The sequence below is a fragment of the Dermacentor albipictus genome, unplaced genomic scaffold (genome assembly GCF_038994185.2).
Source record: "Dermacentor albipictus isolate Rhodes 1998 colony unplaced genomic scaffold, USDA_Dalb.pri_finalv2 scaffold_20, whole genome shotgun sequence".
In the NCBI taxonomy this organism is placed as follows: Eukaryota; Metazoa; Arthropoda; class Arachnida; order Ixodida; family Ixodidae; genus Dermacentor; species Dermacentor albipictus.
Window position 1 is genome coordinate 4,028,623 of NW_027225574.1, and position 19,711 is coordinate 4,048,333.

The 19,711-nt window shown below is 46.0% G+C and overlaps 1 protein-coding gene and 1 long non-coding RNA gene across 3 annotated transcripts in view; both read left to right on the plus strand.

Annotated features, from left to right (window-relative positions):
- Positions 1-19,711, plus strand: part of LOC139052213 (rap guanine nucleotide exchange factor 2-like) — a 784,545-nt gene that overhangs the window by 59,214 nt on the left and 705,620 nt on the right. The window lies entirely within an intron of this gene.
- Positions 1,323-19,645, plus strand: LOC135913396 (uncharacterized). The gene is made up of 4 exons (XR_011509783.1): positions 1,323-1,418; positions 2,839-2,953; positions 13,842-13,901; positions 18,100-19,645. It is a non-coding gene; the product is annotated as an uncharacterized lncRNA (long non-coding RNA).

Genomic DNA, 19,711 nt, shown 5'->3' on the forward strand with positions numbered 1-19,711 from the left:
AAACAAAAAATGTTGAAGTGAAAAAATACGGATGAGGTTGCCGCCGCTGGTGTTTCTTACTGCGCTTGTCTTCCTATTGTCAGGATTTGCAGAAATAAAGCGAAAGTATGCAATCAAAGCCGTGCATGTCTGCGCTAACATTGATGCAGTAAGCTGTTAGCTACAATAAAATTTTAACTGAAATGATAGAGGCAGCTCAAAAGAAATTGAACCTCAAATTATGCGGGTAACAGAACTTTTGTTCGGGTGGAAGGGGTGCAGGGCTCTGCCCCCCCCACCCCCCCATCACCGGGAAACTTTTGGAGGGGGCCCGGGCCCCAGAGTTCCCCCGTAGTTAACGACCATGGTCCAACTTTTTTTGGACAGCCTAACTTAAGTTCTATTGCGGGACTTTCCATCACAAGTGCAGACCTTGCGTTATATATCATCCCTCGTCACGTGGCGGACACGACAGTCAGTCGAATGGGGCAGAGCAAGTTGCTGACATTAAAAGCGCGCTTTGATTTACGGGTCCTTGGAAGAAAGTAGCTCACATAAACTTCGTTGGGAACTGGTACTCATTCAAAAATGCGCGGCGAAGCAAGTCCTCCGAGATTTAGAACAATGCGTGTACTATCTTAGAGGCTGCCGGCTAAGCCCAAAGATACGACGAACATTCGAAAGATGGCGCTATGGACATCTGCCGCGCGCGCATTCGCGCAAGTCGTGTAGCAGACGGCGCCCACGCTAAACCGCGGCATTCGTGAGGTGAAAAAATATCTGCACATGCGCGGAAATAAGACCTACTGGTGCCTGACTATGGTGAAAAACGAAAGAAGGGCCCGAACTGCTAAATCTAGTCCTTTAATTTCAACTGAGCGCTGAAAGAAAAACGCTCAAGAGAGTGGAATGAGGGCTTGATCGCCCCGATTCCGCATGTTTACACACTTTAAAAATTTTCCGTAATTTTACGGTCAAACATGCCATAAAAGTTACGCAGACCGTTGAGTTTCATGAAAAAACGGCGGCATTCTACGTAAAAAAACGGACGTGAGCTCTGTTTTTGAAATACGGAGAGCCGTCCGTAATTTCATGTGGAGGGCAACTGAGCTTGTTAAGAGCGGAAAATCAACACACATCGAATATAAAGAAAAGACACGGCCCACACTCGCCAGCAGTTACATAATATCACCATTAGTAACGCTGCTTGAACATTATTCATAGGCGAATCGTAAGTACGCACACACAAACGGAAGAGGTTTGAGCGGTGGCGCTGCTTATCGCCCTTCATCGCTTCTACTCGACGGGTTGCATTTCTCCGCCTCAACAGTACAGAGTGGACAGCGACTAGAAATGGCGGTATGCGGTGGTGGTATACCTGTTGCATTTGGGATTTCACTGAGAGAATAAGAAGGAATCGACGATGGACTGCTACGCAAGTAAGTGATTTAAGTGTCCTTTTTCGTTGCTGGTGCACGTCGCGCGTGCGAAATGCACCGCGATGGCTGGTGACGGGTTCAACTGTGTTGTGTAAGCATACCCTGTCAATGCCCTGTAACTACATTCCCGCTTGGCCATGAGGATTGATGAAGCCGCGGCATTACGAGTCTGTGATAAATGGTGTAGCGTTTGTTGTGTTGATTTCATATAGAGTACATTGAGACGCGTAGGCAACATCAGCGACGATAACGTCTGTAGCAGTTCGTTATCGGCTGTATGTGGCAGCTGGTTTACTAACGTTGGCATTCCAGTGTGCAATGTGTTGTGCTGTGTTCTTGGCATTCCAAAATAAAGTGAAGTTACTGTTCCCCTTAGCAGTCTCGCACGACGCGGTGTAACACTATGTTAGCCGTATTCGGCGACGCATTGCATCACAGCGAAATTCTATTTTTCCTTAAGCTTAGGACGCAGTGTCCTGGCTTGGCGTGCATAATCCCTGTGTTCATACCCGTAATTGAAAGATTGCTTCTGGAATTGAAAGTTTGCTTATGTATGAAGACCTCATAGAGCATGTTGCATGCGATGCCCCTACATCACAATGAATGGACGTTGTAGCGTGCTTGCTGCTGTAACCTCGTGCGATCGGCAGTGTTAGGTAACACTGGTGTAACACGGTGCCTTGGAACACTTTGGGATCGAGCCCGAGCAATGGTGCGCGATCGCACTTGAAAGTGTCCGCGTGGATACCCATTAAGGGTCGCTGGAGAAGAAATTGATTATTTTGCTAGCTGGTAATCGGCATCAGATGTTTCGCGAATTCTTGTTTTTGTTTTGTTTTTACTTCAGACAGCTACCAGGCTGACTATCAGCGTTCTGACGCAATACGTCAGCATTTAGCGTAATCTGGGAGTGGATTGCCACGTACATTTCGCCCATCTGCGGCCGTAATTGTAAAGCAAGTGCATGTGATAAGTAATTTTTAACGTAACCTTGACACAGAAGCGCGGTGGCCAAAAGTGTGTTGTGTAATGGACATCCAAAGTTACAAATGCTCCAAACTGGTATAAAAAAATCAAAAGGTATGTCAACACTGATGTTAAAGCCTGGTTCTAATACTGACTGTCTCTAGTTGCATAGACTAATTTTCAGCATATAGGCATCACTACAATAATTATTCTAAAATACATGTTTGTGAGTTATGTAGAGCAAAATGTCTGCTGTTTTGCCGAATAGAAGGTGCTTCATGAAGTCGTTTTTCAAATGAGTTCAACGATACAACTGAAGACACCAAATGATACTACAGCAATCGGTAATTCGGTGACAAGCTTATGTGCAAGAGTAATTGTATATGAAAATGTTTTTTGCTTTACTGTGGACAACCGGTCTGAAAATATCTGATATTATTTGCTTCAATTGCAGCTACTGCACCAGTGAAGGATGTCTGTGTGCCAGTTTGGCTCAGTTTCTCAGCCAGCGGGCCTGCTTGCAATGTCAGTGTGCCACAGCAGTCTGTCTAGTGGTGCTCTTTGTTCTGGTAAGCTGTGCCATTCTATTGTATATCTGTCTTGCACATACAGTCTTAATGGACAGTGACTGCAAATTTTGATGGAATGACGAGGCCTATGCAAGTAGAGTAATTTTTGCAGATGCATTCAAAGGATAATTGATGATTTGTTTTCCTGTGGCAACAAATTGGTTCAGCATGAGCACGTCGACTTGAAAGGGATATTGTTTCATACCTGACGTGGGTGCACATATGAGTGGTGTTTAAAAAACACTTATAGTGCCAGAGTTCAAGATTTGTTATGTCTGCTTTGAAAATGTGTCATGATACTTCACTGCTAAAAATTTGGTGTACAACTGCGCAAAGCAGCATCAATAGCTATGTTGCTCCCCCATGTTGTGTTAAGGCTCTGTGCATGTTTTGTAAGATAATCCTTGAGTCGTCGGCCGGTTTGTCCTACATAATTGCAGCTGCAGGACAGTTGGATATTGTAAACAGCACCAACCGTAGTACCTATGAACTCCAGCACATACTTTTTGATGTAAACTTCACGTGTTGCCCTGGTCTGGTTAACATTTTGTACATGCCCAGGTTGCTTGGCACTGAAAATAAGAAGGTAGTTTCAACTCTCTGAGCAATTTGCTTGAATTGATGGTTGCCTTTGTGTACAGATTGCATAACAATCATAGGCCTTGGCTTTCTCGAAGTTGTCTGACCTGAGACGTCAGCTACGTTCAACTCCATTAAATGCTTCTTGGCAGCGCATGCTAAAAGGCAGTGCGAACGCGCTGTTAAAAGCAAACATTGTACTTGGTTATGGAAGCTCCCCTCCATGTCGGGGTGGTACCAAGTGTTAAACGTGCTCTCCGGTGTTCCTGTAGCAACATGCTTCAGTGTTCAGGTGCACCAATAGAAAAGGTAAAAACACCTTTGAGTGCAGGGAATAGCTCTAGCTCGATGCTCACCACAGAAAATCTTCAGGCCCAGATAGTGGAGTTTGCCTTTCAGTAGTAGTTTTGCTTACTTGAACATGCGTGGCACTTTGTAGGAGACATTAAAAAGTTGCTCAACCACTTTAATTGCGACTTTTCACTGCCGAGAACACTGTCAGCTAGTTGTAAAACACTAGCCGCTGTACCAGCTGCTGAACCAGCGTAGTAAAGGTATTCTGCTTCATTGGAAACTTTCTACCCTATATGACGTGAAGTAAGGCTACTAAATGGGTAGAGTGATTGTTTTCTGTCTTCTCTACAATGCTAGATGAGCTCATGGAGGGGAAAACTACATTTCAATAGATGAAGTGCCAACAGAGACAGTACGGTGAGAAAGAACAAAGACTGGACAAGGTGCTACTTGCAACAGTTTATTGAGGTCAAAAGTGCTGAATATATAGCCATGGGGAGAGGGGGAAGAAAAAGAAAGAAGCACTGATTATGTGAATGCGCATGTGCGAAAATATGGAAGATGTATATGAAGGGAATCATAAGATTAACCAAAATCTAAAACATATCTAAAAACATGCATTCATTTCTGTAAATAGTCGGAGACGGGGTGTAGACACAGGCGTCCCCTCTTTTCTTTGTCTGGTTGGCCTCCAACAGTTCACGTGCCACAGTGTCTTTGCTTTTAAACATGATTGTTGTATCATGAAGCCTTGCTTCACATACTTGCTTATTGTCATTCTCACATGCCTTGCAATGAAGCAGCAAGTTTGAGCCATAACCATTTTTGAGTGAAAACTTGTGCTCCTGCAGATGTTCATTAATACATCGGCCAGTTTGTCCGGTTTACTCCTTCCCACAATTCAGCGGTATGCAGTATACGACCCCTTCTCCGTACTTCACCAAAGGGTTTGTGTGTTTACTAGAACACTCTACTTTCTTAGTCATCATATCCATTCAGACGGCACAAAGTAGCAAGTTATTGGGGTATGGAAGAAACCACAGGAATTTTGTATTTCACGATGACGTGTTTAAAATTATGCGCCACTTTGTGAGAATACGGTATCACACTGGTTTAGCTTTCTTTTCCAATGTTTGGCCTTCTTCACTGCTTCAGTTTTTCTTTTTGCACCTTTTTAACAATGCCTCCGAAAATTTGCTCAAAGCCAAACAAGGAAAGCCAGCTTTCTGCAACTTCAAAATCTGTTCGTCAAAGCTTTTGTGTGCCTTATGACAGCACAATTCTTTAAGGGTGAATTCAAGACACATAGTGTCAGTCGCACGTTTAACAGGCTTGGAGTGCGTAGACTTATACTGCAACAATTAATTGCAGGGTCGATATGCCGACCTCGTGCCCGCAAGGAATTTCTGCCGTATCCAGTGGCAATACCGTATTCTCACGAAGTGGCACATAATCTTAATCAGTGCCGCAAAATATAAAATTCCTGTGGTTTTTGCCGCGCCTCGAAAGCTTGCTACTTTGTGCCACCTGATTGGATCTCATGACTCTAAAAGTAGAGTGTTCTATTAAACATACAAATCCCTTTGTGAAGTGTGAAGAAGCGGTCGTACACCGTGGAAGTGTGGGAAAGAGTACATCAGACAAACTGGCCGATGTATTAGTGAACACCTGTGAGAGCACAAGCTTTCGCAGAAAAATAGTTATGGCTCAAGCTTGCCACTTCATTGCAAGGCCTGCAGGAATCGGAATAAGCAAGTATGTGAAGCAAGGCTTCATGATACAACAGTCGTATTTAAAAGCAAATACACTGTGGCACATGAACTGTTGGAGGCCAATCAGATTAAGAATAGAGGGGATGCCTGTGTCAGCATGCCTGTGTCTGAATATTTACACAAATGAATGCATGTTTTTAGATAAGCTTTAGATTTTGGCTAATCTTATGATTCCCTTCATTTTCATCTTCTGTGTTCTCACGCGTGCGCCTTCACACAATCAGTGCTCCTGTTTTTTTCTTCCCCTTCTCCCTATGGCTATATATTCAGCCGCTTTTGACCTCAATAAACAGTTGCAAGTAGCGCCTTGTCCTGTATTTGTTCTTTCTTACTGTGTTGTCTCTGTTGGCTCTTCATCTTCTGAAAGCTCTGCACCAAATAGCCCCACAACGTTTTCTATTGGAAAACTACCACTGGACAGTGGTCTTCCATTTCTTGACCTCATTGTTTTCTTTGGTGAGTGTCATGTGCACTGCATCTATGCCCCATCTTTTAAGGAGGGAATTCTCCCTTTTGCATCAGCACACTGTTTGGCTGTGAAGCTCTGTCACAGAAGCACGAAATAGCATCCTCAACAAGTCGAGGAGAACTTCTATACCCAGGTCTAACATTGGCCTATGGTGTGACCACTGTTAGATCACATTCACAAGGTCAGCCATTGTCTCAAAAAGACTGTTGGGAGAGCTAGAACATTTATTTGTCACGTCAAGCAATCTGGGTTCAAAAAGGTGAATCAGAACAGGCCTTGGCGCAAAGTGTAGCAAGAGGCACATGCAGCAGTTCAACTGTGTGGTTGTTTACAACATCTCGCTGTCCTGCAGCTGCAACTAGGCAGGACAAATAGGCCTAATATTTATTTGTGTGTGTGTGTGTGTGTGTGCAATTAACCAAAAGTCTTAGCCTGCGCTCGTGTTGTTTGCCTTCTCCCGTCTTTTCGTGTTGTCCCCAAGTAATCGGTAGGTGTCACATTCTTATAGAATTTGCAGTTATGAGATTCACGCTTTGGAACTTGATCAGAAGCTACCAAGTGAATGACATAATCCATCTACATGTGTTGGTGTGGATAAATGTGTCTGTGCAGTAGGGGTAAGGCATCATATGTGCTTGTTTAGCACTTATGCACTTTTGTTTCCAGAGCTTGTGACACAGTGATTCAAACTATGTCTGTGAAAACAGTGCTGCACGTTGCATGGAAATGTTACAACACTTGTAGGCGAAGCTCGGTGTTGTGAGAGGTTATAGAAACTTGCTTTCAACTTGCTTTTTGCAAGTTTCTAGAGCATTTTTTAAAGATGCTTCTTTAACTCCCGCGTGCATCGTGTTCATGACTCACTATGAAACTGTCAACAAGTACATCCTTTATGCCATCCGTTTCTAAAGATTACATGAATATAATTAATTCTTTGAGTGTGAGTGAGTGAGTGAGTGAGTGAAACAACTTTATTTTGTCCACTAGAGACGTAAGCAAACGCCACGCCACCTGGCTAGGCCCACTCGGGGACCATCAGGTGGAACCTGACGGCCCTGTCGCGAGCCCTCTGGACTGCCAGGGTTTGAGAGGTCTGATCCTGGGCCCTAATCAGCTTCTTCATTTCCTCTTGAGTGAAAGGAGGACCGGCAGAGGCGCAGCCCCACAGGACATGTTCGAAGTCCGCATAGTCACCACACAGAGGGCAATCCGGGCTTGGGAACCGGTCGGGGTACATTGTGTGTAGCGCTGCGGGGCTCGGGTAAGTGCTTGTTTGCAGTAGTCTGAGAGTGACTGCCTGGGCCCTGCACAGCGAGGAGTGCGGCGAAGGTAGGACTCTTCTTGACAGATAATTGTATTTGCAGATTTCGTTGTACGAGCAGAGAGGCTCGGGTCACCCAGGAGAGGACGCGTTGCCCAGCGCACGGTCAGTCAAACCTCGTGCAGCCGAGTGCGCCTCCTCGTTGGGGTTGATCAAGGCACCCTCAATGGTCGCAAGGTGCGCAGGGAACCAGGCCAAAGAGTGATGTTTCATGTCTTTGGTACTTTGGATGATACGTAGGGCCTGGGGAGCCACCATTCCCATCTGAAAGGCCCTGACAGCGGCCTTAGAATCCGAATAAATCGTGTCATGTACACTGTCCGTCAATGCAAGAGCAATAGCAACTTGCTCTGCAACGCTGGAATTAGAAGTGCGGACGGTAGCGCAGCTAAGGATTTTAGCATCACAGTCGATGACCACTGAGGAGAAGGCCTCTTCTTGAACGTAGGAAGCAGCGTCTACGAAGCATGTTCGGTCCTTGTTCAAGCGGGCACTGGCGAGCAGAGCTTTACCCCTGGCTCGCCTTCGTCCTTCGTTGTAGGTGGGATGCATATTTCGTGGCACCCGGTGTATGTAAATTTTGGACCTTACGTCGCTGGGCAGCTTCACAGCGTCGAGACTGACGACCATGGGGTTACGTCCCAGCTTGCCAAGTATGGCTCGGCCCGCTGGGGTACCGGAGAGTCTGACGAACTGGGAAAATTCTTGGGCTTCAACGATTTCTTCGAACGTGTTGTGAATTCCCAAATTGAGAAGGTCTTTTGTGTGCGTTCGCATGGGAAGGCCGACGGCAAGCTTGAAGACTCTTCTGATTAAGGCGTTGATCTTGTTGCGCTCCGATACGAGCCAATTGTGCATAGCCCCTGAATAAGCGAGGTGGCAGAGCACGAAGGCGTGGATAATGCGGATCAGATTGTCTTCCTTGATTCCGCAGTACCTATTGGCGATTCTTCGGATCAGGCCGAGGGCGCTTTCGGTCTTGGAACAAATGCGTTTGAGGGCGGCTCCATTGGCCCCGTTTGACTCGATAAACATTCCTAGGACCCTGATAGTGTCTACCCGCGGTACTGGGGAGCCCTTACCGGTGAATAATGTAATGTGGCTCTCTGCTGCTGGCTTCCAGGATCGGTGTGAACCGCCTCTGGGCCTCTTCTTGTAGAGCAAGAGCTCGGATCTAGCGGGCGAGCACCTTAGCCCGGTGGGGATTAGATACCGCTCCGTCACATCGATGGCCTCTTGCAAAGCACCCTCGACCTGCCCTTCACATCCACTGGAGCACCAGATGGTGATGTCATCCGCGTAGATCGTGTGGTTAATGTTGGGGATTTTGTTCAAGGCCCTCGACAGGTTGATCAGGGAGATGTTGAACAGCGTCGGGGAGATCACCGCCCCCTGAGGTGTTCCCTTTGGACCAAGCTGGATTTCGTGGGTCAAAAACTCGTCAATCTTCAGTCTAGTGGACCTTGAGGAAAGGAAAGATCGCACGAAATTGTACGCCCGTTTGCCGATGTTACACTCTGTCAGGCTCTTGAGAATAAAGGCGTGCGATATGTTGTCAAAAGCCTTTTCCAGATCCAAGCCGAGAATTGCCTTAGTGTCGGCGGAGGTAGAGTCAATGATTTGGTGCTTGATCAGTCTCATGGTGTCCTGAGTCGAAAGCCCCGACCGAAAGCCAATCATGTTGTGTGTATAGCATTCGTTAGACTCGAGATGGTCAGTGAGGCGGTTAAGCATGGCGTGCTCGGCCACCTTTCCAACACACGACGTCAGGGAGATGGGCCTTAGATTGTCGATGCTCGGCGCTTTACCTGGCTTCGGTATGAGTACTGTGTAGGCTGTTTTCCAGCTCTTGGGAATGAGGCCGCTGCACCAGATATCATTCATCTTGCGCGTAAGAAACTCGATTGAGGCGTCGTCGAGATGCTTGAGCATTTTGTTGGTGATCCCGTCGGGCCCAGGGGCAGATCTGCCGTTGAGGGATGCGAGAACTCGCTTGACCTCAGCCACGGTGAAATCCTCGTCCATAGATGGTACGTCACGCCCTTCGTACTCGGGAAACTGGGGGGGCACCGGATCGTCCGTGGCCGCCAGGTACTTGTCTATGAGGTGCTCCATGACTGCCTCATCTGGAGTCGAGTCGGTGGCCAAATGGACAGCTTTCGCCAAAGCTCTCTTCTGGTTGGACTTGGTGTTGCCATCGTGCAGTAGGTGCTTAAGGAGACCCCAGCTTTTACCGTTCTTGAGCTGGCCCTCCACCGAGTCGCACAGCTCGTCCCATTGCTGCTTGCATAGCACCTTGCAATGAGCCTCTATCATCTTGTTTATATCGGAGATTTTCTTGCGTAGTCTTCTGTTATGGCGCTGAGTCTTCCATCTCGCGAGCAGTGCCTGCTTGGCTTCCAAAAGATGCGCCAGCCTACTGTCCAACCTGTCCACCTCCAGATCGGTTGTCACCTCCTTGGTGGCTCTAGCCGCGTCCTTCTTTATCTCGTCGCACCAAGAGTCTAGGTCCATATCATCGTTAAGGACGCGCTCGGAGCGGTTGGCTCGGAACAAGTCCCAGTCAGTGAACCTAAAGGTCCTCGTTTTGTTGCGGGCAGTCTTGATCACAGCTTCGATGATGCAATGATCGCTACCGAGGTCCATGGCTGTGTTGGTCCACTTGACGTTTTCCAGGTTCTTGACAAAGGTAAGATCCGGAGTCGTATCTCGGCATACCGAGTTCCCTCTCCTGGTTGGAAAGTCTTTATCGGTTATCAGCGTAAGATCTTCCTCCGCTCCCGCATCCCATATGTCTCTACCCTTCTTCGTATTGGTACAATAGCCCCACGCCTGATGCTGGGCATTAAAATCCCCCATGACGATTAGAGGCTGACAGCCAGCCAAATGCACGGCCTTCTTGAGAACACCACTAGGCCTGGCTCTGTGAACGCTGGGTCTGCAGTAAACATTCAGTATGAAGATACTGTTTCTTCTTAAGCGCTGCGTAGGGGGGTCGACAAGGAGTTCGGCCATGACGTACTCGATCCCATTGTCCGCGGTACCAAGCTCTCGCTGAAGGCACGTGAACTTTTTACTGACCAGGATAGCGACCCCCCTTCCTCCTTCAGTGGAAGCCACCGTAAGGAAACCGGGGAGCTTGATAGGTGATGATGTGATCGTTTCTTGCAAGGCGATTACTTGGGGTTTGTCCTTTACACTTTTTAGGTATTGTCGCAGGGTCGCCCGTTTGCTGGCGAACCCTGCGCAATTCCACTGCCACATTGTTATGACGTTAGTTACGTTATCCATGTTTGGGCTTGTGAATGAATTGCGAAAGTGCCGCATTCATAATGGCACCCTCCGTCGGTGAGGCAATGACGCTGGGCAACGTTGGGACTTGAGCTGTAGATGTGCTTGGCAAAGATCCGTGGCTGGTTCCCTCCAGCCTAAGTATTCTAGTGCTGAGGGTGACCAGGCCCAGCTGAGGGTGCGCGATCATTTCTTGTACGTGTGAGAGACCTGTCTGTATGTTGGAGATGGCGTTCTTGAGGTCAGACAGGAGTTCTACCATCTCGTCTCCCCTTGAGTCATCCAGGGCACGCCGCTTCACTGCAACCGTCTTGGGAGGGGCCTCCACTGTGTCCATGGCCGAAGAGCGTGCGGCAGGCTGAGAAGCTGGCTGTGTGAGCGCCAATCTTCGTATTTCCGCCATCTCGGCGGCTAGCCGACTGATTTCCTGCTTGAACAGAGCGTTTTCCTTTCTAAGACTATCATTGGCACGCCTAAGCTCTTCGAGCTCATTCGTGAGACGCAGGTCGTGCGAGTCTTGAGAGTTGGACGCCTGCGTTTGGTTGCCACGGGCCCTATCGGCCCACGTTAGAGAGGACTTGCCTTTACCGCCGTTGGGGGTCTTCGAACGTGAGCTGTTGGAGGAGTCGCTCCCAGTACGGGACTTGGAGCAGCTTCTGGAGCTGGAGCGCGCTGGAGAAGGCGATGTAAGTCGCGATCTCGAGGTAGAGCGACTTCTGGAGCCCCGTCGGCTTGTAGAGCGGCTTCTCGAGCGCAAGCGTCTTCTGCCCCTACGGTTGGTGCTGGATGGTGCAGTTGGTGCTGTTGGTGCTGGCGTGGGGAGCTGCTCTTGCTGCCTGGCACGCTCGAAGCGTTGTCGGCGAACAATGTATGGCGTCTTGAATCTGCGCGCACACTCTTTACCGGCTGTAAGGTGCGGACCACCGCAGATCTTGCATTTTGGGGTGCATTGATGCTGCTCATTGGGATTTGGCAGGCCGCATCCCCGACAGATGACGTCGCTCGGTGTTGGACATACATCGGCGCGATGCCCGAGTCTTCCGCAGGCGTGGCATACGTCCACTTGCTTTCGATATAGGGAACATTTCATCAGGAGCGTTCCGTACCTGACAAAATTCGGTACCCGCTGCCCGTCAAAGGCGATGATGATGGTCCCAGTCTGAGCAATTCTCTTGGCTGCTAGTGCAAGAGGGTTGTTCGGGTTAACAATCTTGCCATCCACCGTCGCTGGGTCGTCTTGCAGCGGTATGCCACGTATGACCCCCTTGCACGTGGAGTGCGGGGCTGTCTCGTACGCGCAGATTTCGTGAATCTTGCCCGTGATTCGGATTTGCTTGATGCGGGCATATCGATCGGCATTCTCCCGTCTGGGAGTGCTGGCCACCATGATGTTTTGCTGTAAGTTCGGGCACAGAGTGTCTTGTGTGAGCTCGTGCTGGCTGATGCCGGAGGCTGCAAGTATTGCGTCAGCCACCGTGGCCGCTCCAAAAAAATCGACCCTGGGCGGCCATATTCGGCCGCCCAGGGTCGATTTTTTTTATTTCAGATTCCAATTCTTCTTAGGGACTTATTTCGAAAAATATGTACCGCAATTTTTCTAGGGTGACTGTAAAGCGAGAAAAAAATTATTTTGCGTTGGTATATATGTACTCTTTATTACTGAATAACAATAATAAAAAAAGGAATTAAACTTATAAGAGTAAAACATTTTATACATTGTTATAGTTCAAGGCTTTGAAAATGTGCACACGAGAATATTTTGCAAGACTCAAATGTTCCTGCTCTTACACTAATATGTACATCCATAGCGTAATCGAAGTGTGTAGGTGCACGCACTCAAGAAAACTGCGGTGTGTGCCCATCAAAAAAGCGATACGTGTGACAAACTTCCGCTAATCTTCATCTTATCGCCAACCAGATGCAATTAGTTTTCGCGAGTCTCCAAAAAAAAAAGAAAGAAAAGGAGCAACGGAAACGCATGCACGGCAGCATCCTTCCTATGCGCACTGCTGTGAGCACTAAATGAGCAAGAAACAAGCAGTAGCCTTTTGAGTGATTAGTAACGAGATAGCCATCAGTTTTGCAAGCGCAAGAAGCCGAAACTGCCTGGGAAAACAAAACTCAAACCGCCACCCGCAAGCAGTAGTACGTAGACGCGCAGGAGCGAACTAGCGCTAAAACAAACCATGCAACGAAAACAGAGAGCGAGGCGTGCAAAAGAAATTCCCTGTATTTCCACATAGTGGCAGCACATGACAGAAAAGAAAAGGTTAGGAAATTGGCGCGCTTTTTAAACCTACAGACAGTGCCGTAAATATACGGCATCGACCATTTTTGTACTTGCTCGCGGCGCGGTATATTTACGTCATTGACATTCAAAGAGTTAAAGAGTCACGCTCCTCGAAACAATTTCTCGTAACATTGGAAAATACCACCCGAGGGTCTCCATCTCTTACATCTGCTGTTTTGCACATCATAAATGTAATAAAACTGTATTTAGTAGCTGCACATCACAGGCCCCATTTTGTTTTATCACATTTTTTTTTCTTTTTTCCCCCTGCCCCAGGTCTTACTTCAACAACTTATATCTGCAGGCCGTCATAAGTTTGCTTCAACATTGTTGACAGATTCCAATATTTTTTTCTAACCATTCTCTCATGTGATCTAAAGAAAATTAACTTGATTAGCCTGACATGAAGATGAATTTGAAATAATTTATTTATTGTACTTGCTTGGTAGCACTGAACTGTTTCTTTAATCAATATAATACTTACAATTCACCTTTGTATTGCTGGGTACCGGTAGAGATATGGTTAGTTATTCACCAGAAAGGATACCGAATTTTCCACTTTCTTAGTGTATGTTAGACATCCACTTGTTGCACTTCACAAAAAGCGACTTGTGGTTGCTAGGAAATAAAGGTTTACTGAGAATTTTTATACATCCAATTTGATTCTGTGTACTAGCATGTTTTTAATAGCATGTATATAATAGAGTGGAGGCTCCATAAATGTGCATTCTGTCATTCAATGTCTGTGACTTGGTTAAGCAGGTTGACCACATCTAATTAGAACTTCCTATGTTCTGGGGCACTTGTTGCAACTTAAATTATGTGGTTTGGTGCTGTCACTGTAAGCCTAATGTCCTTTCTTGTTGTCCCAGGAAGGATGCAAGCATTGCTGAGGAGCCATTTGACCTGCCGCCACACTAATATTGTATTTGGTAAGGTCTATTACAGATCTTATTTAGTGTACTACATGCTATAATTGTGTAAAATGTGTTCAAAGCTTCAGTAAGTGGGCTGTTCGACAACAGGTGTTTACAAATTAATAATTATAAAGGATGTTCAAGGTCATTAGTGATACAATTGCTTCTCACTGCTGAATTTTTTTCCAAATTAAATGATGAGCCATCCGGCAAGTGCGGCTCTCCTCGCTAATTATACAAACTTTCAAATACGGTTAATTTTTTATCACAAGTGTACAGCAGTCGGAGACAACTGTTCATAGTGATCACAGAAGTCATATTGCATACTTCATTGAAAGGTTTGTCGCGGAATTCTCACTTCTGTGAACAGATCAACAGTTGTCAAACGATGGTCGTCTCTAAAGCCAATGTTTGGGCAAGAGGCTTGTCTTCAGAGCACTAACAAGAGACTTCTTTGCCATGCAGCTTGAGCTGATCAATATGAAGACATTACATAGGATAGGAACAAAAAGCATTAGTAGGCCTCTTCGATTATCAGTCCTTGACAGTCCTGGACTGCTTAGCACTGCTGTCCCGCATTCGATTTTCTCAATCAGCTTCGGAAGCCCCACGCACCAGTCCGAGAGCAGCCAGTATTGCATTCGTTTTACCAGAAGTCACAGACTCTGCGGACTGTCAGAGCTGTCAGCAGATATTCGTTCAGACACATGCAAGTAGCTAGCAGACAGCGGCTGTCTTAAAAAGATGCACGCGGGCTTTACGCCATGTTTTAAAAGAGGCTGTGTGTTTATGTGTACTTTGTGCGTTCCAGACAGCAAATATCATGCACTCAGCTATCGCTTCCATTAAATCGATGCTTCATGTGCCATATTGCAAGGTTTTCTTGAGTGGTCTAATTGCCGCAACGTTAGTCCTTGTGTTTTTTAAGACAAAGCACAGTGATCAGGCGCAAATGCTTGCTTTTCTTGATCTGTTTCATGAAACTGGTGGACGAGGAAACGTAACATATTGCATGTAGATAATTAATGCTGGTAGCTGGCGTGGCATACAGGGTGTCTCACGTAACTTGAGCCAAACATTGAAAATATGCAAATGCCACGTAGCTGGACAGAACCAAGGTAATGTTGTTTGCCCTCGCTTGGAGATACTCATTTTCTTTTTTTTCATTTTGCCAGATTAGATAATTAGTATTTGTTAATTAATAAACTTCTCAAATATTATGATTAATACATGCTACATAAGTGTTTTTCCTAGCGTGAAAGAAGCCTGAAAATACACACTAAATTGTTGCGTGACTGTCTAGCAGCACTTTCCGTGTATTTGTGAGCTTCTTTCTCGAAAAAAACACTTCTACGCAGCATGTCTCGAACAACAGAAAGCTGTACGTTAACGAACCCCAGGTGCTCGAAATTTCCGGAGTCCTCCACTACAGCTTGCCTCGTAATCAGAAAGTGGATTTGGCACGTAAAACCCCAGAATTTAAGTAGCTAAGAGCAGACAACAGCAGCCAGGAGAGCGACTTCCAATCACGGTGCTTTCAAACAAAACCTCGGACTGTCCCAGGCAGCTGGATCACATGACTGTGATGCGCCCTTCTGTCAATGCTAGCCAGACTGGAAGCCACAGGCGGTTTGCGGTGTAGGGGTTGAGGACGGACTTCGGGATGAAAACAAACTTGGGAGTATTTATTTTACATTATATACAGAGAGGTGAGAGTCAAGTAACAGTCGTACAGTCATTACGGGCCGGCAGCAACTCGGACGCTGCGGCCCGCGGCAAGAAGTTCGAGAGAGGTGAATCAGGGAATGCCCCAGAATGCTCGGGTCTCTCTGGAATGCTTCTTATAAACCCTTCGAGCACTGGAAGTCGCATCATGTTTGACCAGTGGGAGAGTCCGCTCAGATGACGCCATTTTCGGCCAATGGTTGGCGCCCGTGCCGCGGTGCCACACCAGGCGGAGAGAGTCGCCGCTTGGTCCTCCTTGCTTGATCGCCGTCACAAAAACCAGGTGGGGGCGACGCTGCCAGGCCTTCCCAGTACATCGCAGCCATCTTGTTTCGGGACCCACTTTCCTTGCAACAATGCCGGGCTATCTCTTCGTTTTCTGGAAAACTCAAGCATTGAATAGCTCCACCGGCGGCGTACGAACTTGTTTGCACATGAACTTGTTGGCTCGAGCGCTCCTCTGGAATGTGCTGCGATTCGATGTGGTCCGGGGGAACTCGAAGTAGCCTCAGGAAACGGCGCCACATCTAACAGCGGACAGTCTGGGACTGCATAATTGAAGAGGCGCAGTGCTCTCACATACATTATGTCCACTGCGGGACAAAGGCCTTTCCTAGTAATCTGTAAATATATCTGGCTTGCGCCAACTGACTCCATCCTATGCTTGCATATTTACAAATTTCGTCATGGTGCCTAGTTCTTTACCGTCCTCAACAGCGCCTTTTTTTATTTACCATGCATATCATTTTTTGTCGTTCCGTTGCTTGTTGAGCAAGCCTTCATTCTCAAGCTCCATTTTTATCGTGCCAGGTTTCAGTCTCTTAGGTTAGTTTTAGCACAATGCAATGATGACAATGCACTTTTAAGACTAATGGTAAGGTATAGATGGTGACTCAGTAATGTGTGACTTAAGTCTTCTAAACAATTTATGGTCTTTAAATTTTCTTCTACTGATCCAGGACTCCTGTGACTAATTGCCTTAAGTAACATATTTCATTGCCTTCTTGCCCTAGAAAATATAACTGGTGCCTTCTTGCAGGCCTTTAATGTGGCAACATGTGTACTGCAGACAGTAGGGCATGTTCAGATAAATTCAACTAGACATGCCTGGCGATCACTTAATTTTAATTTAAAAATTTATTTTGCTGCCCGAGCCTGGCGACAATGAAATCAACCTTAGTTTCCCAAGAAAAAAATAGGTGTCTCTGCAAAAAAACAATATAAAATGACCTGTTTAGTTAGAAGCATTTTCCCTAGATTTTGCCGAATCTGCATTTTGGATAGATCCGAAGGAAATGGTGTTGTCGCTGCGGCTTTAAAAATATTTTGTACCAGACTGCAGGCCAATAGCATTAATTCCAACTAATTACCACAGAGTATCCCCACTACGGTATAAAGAAGAAAAATTTTGGAACGAAACATTGCACAAATTGACCAAAGTTTTTTTTTCTTTGCACGGAATTTGGCCATCCTGTTGCGATGAGTCGTAGAAATTTGAGCAAATAGCTCTGTCTTCATTGGCTCTCACAATCTACGGGAAGTGCTCATGTTTAGGCATGTTAACGAATTACTCTACTTTAAAATTTTTTAGGAGAGGCTTGATTCATTTCAGAAATTTCCCGAATTAAGCGCATTCACATGAAGCAATGTAATCTGGAAAAATATGTTGCATTATTTGTTTGGTTATGGGATTGCAAGTCAAGAAACTGACAGAATAAACAGTACTGCCTGCCGGAGCCATGTATGGGGTCCAGGCATAGTTGCAGGCTTCTTTACAAAAAGAGCAAATTTTTCGGTGAGCACAGTGCGATATTATAACTTTTTAAGAAGATGGGGAGGGTATGTTGATGCATTCACGACCGTAAATTTCAATTTTCACTGCTTGAGTAAAAAGAATATTACATATTGATACTTATTTCGTGACTCAACAAACCATATCCGAAAGGGGCTGACAGCTGTTGTGACACAGTTGGGGTGCAAGCATGGTTTCTTTGTATTGTTGCTATTCTACCAGCCTGTCAGCTGGACAATATATTTGGCTTGCTTGTTCTGCGTCGGAAGTAAACAACATGCATGGTTTGCGCTTGTTTCAAGAGTGCTTCATTGTTTTGGGAAACAGTAAAATCTGCAAGGTTGTTTAATGGAGCAGTGAAAGTTGAAAGCTATGGTCTGCAGTATGTGGCCATGGCAGCTCTACCTAAAAGTGGGAAATGTAATCTCCGAATGTCATAATGTGCACGTGACATCTTTCCCTGTTCCAAGCAAATCATCAATTCACTTGGGTCCTTTCTATCTGAAGCTTTTTATGATATATGTAAGGCTACGAATTAATATATACCAACATGGCTGAGTCTGAACCATTTCTTTTGACAAGAGCACTTGTAGTGACAGTTGTGAATTAGAAATCGTTGTTTATCTGAGTAACAATAGTGATGATGATGGTAAATAATTGAACAGCCTTAATTGATTGGTGTTTCTTTCTTTTCAGGCAAAGCCGAAGGCCTCTGCAAGCAGCCAGTCATTCCAAGTCTCAACCAATCCTTCCTCTAGTCAGTCAATTTCTAGTGTCTATGCGGAAAGGACTAGCGCAAGAGTGGACACGGGACACTAAAAAGGCGACAAGGACAGGCACAAACTTCCAACCGGTGTTCATTACAAAAAGGTATGTATATGTACTCTTGCACACTTGATCATAATCAGTTACAATCGTGCAAGTCAATATGGTCATCACAAATGAACGAGAACACCATGGCCTAAGGCGGCTTCCCGCGTACAGACCCCAGATATCGAAATTCTTTAACAGTCAATGCTATAGGGATGGCTTGCTAACGCAGTTGCATTCTGCGATAGCTGCTGCCTCAATGATGAGTCTAGTGTTTTCTTTCACACTGCTTGCTATTATTTGTTTTTTCAAACAGTCGATAACATTTGCATTGGGAGCAATGGATTCCAAGGAAACCCTCTCTCCCTTTTTGTACTTTCCGATTATGTTCCTGTAGTCTCAAGTTTAGGCAACTTCCCATTTGTCCCACGTAACGCTGCCCGCAGGAAAGAGGCATGCTATACACTATTCCTCTTGAGCATTTGATGAAACCCTTTCTGTGCACAATGTTGCATGATTTTGATTGTCTGCTGACAGGGCTGGTTTTGGCGCATAACTTAGATAGCTTGCGGGGCGCGGAAGAAACGACCAAGACTCCAGTCCTTTGGCCTATTTTCTTTAGTTACACCTATGTGATACTGTTAGCAGGAATCTAGCAGTCATCCCATACATTCATGCTATCTTGCATAAACTAAAGAAAATAGGCCAAAGGGCGGGAGTTTCGGTCGTTTTTCCCGCACCCCACAAGTTATAGCAGTTATGTGCCAAAACCAGCCCTAGCCCTGTCAGCAGACAATCAATTTCATGCAACATTGCTCACAGAAAAGGTTTCGTCGAAATGCTCAGGGGGAGTAGTGAATAGTGAATAGCACACCTCTTTCCTGTGGGCAGCGTTACGTGGGACAAATGGGAAGGTGCCTAAATATGAGACTACAGGAACATAATATGAAAGTACAAAAGGTAGAGAGAGTTTCCTTGGAATCCACAACTCCCAATGCAAATGTCACCCATTCTGAAAAAACAGAAATAGCAAGCAACGCACAAGATAGCACTAGGCCCATCATTGAGGGGGCAGATATCGCAGAAGGCAACTGCGTTAGCAAACAATCCCTAGCATTGACATTAAAGAATTCGCATACCTGGGGTCTGTATGTGGGAGGCCGCCTTAGGCCTTGGGGCAGCCTTAGTGTGCTCTTGTAACTGATTATGATCAAGTGCACAAGAGTATATATACATGCCTTTTCATAATAAACACCAGTTGGAAGTTCGCACCTGTTCCTGTCACCTTTTTAGTGTCCGGAGTTCACTCTTGTGCTGGTCACTTCAGCATGGAATACCAACTAGCCCAGTCTCACACCCTGCTCTAGTGTCTAGTCATGCAAGTTCTTTTTTTTCAGTAAAGCAGAATAAACACAGGTTTTTTCAGATTCAAGTGGCTTGTTGTTTCTCGAACACAAATCTGTATGTATGCTGTGTACATGTTGGGTGTAGAACCCAA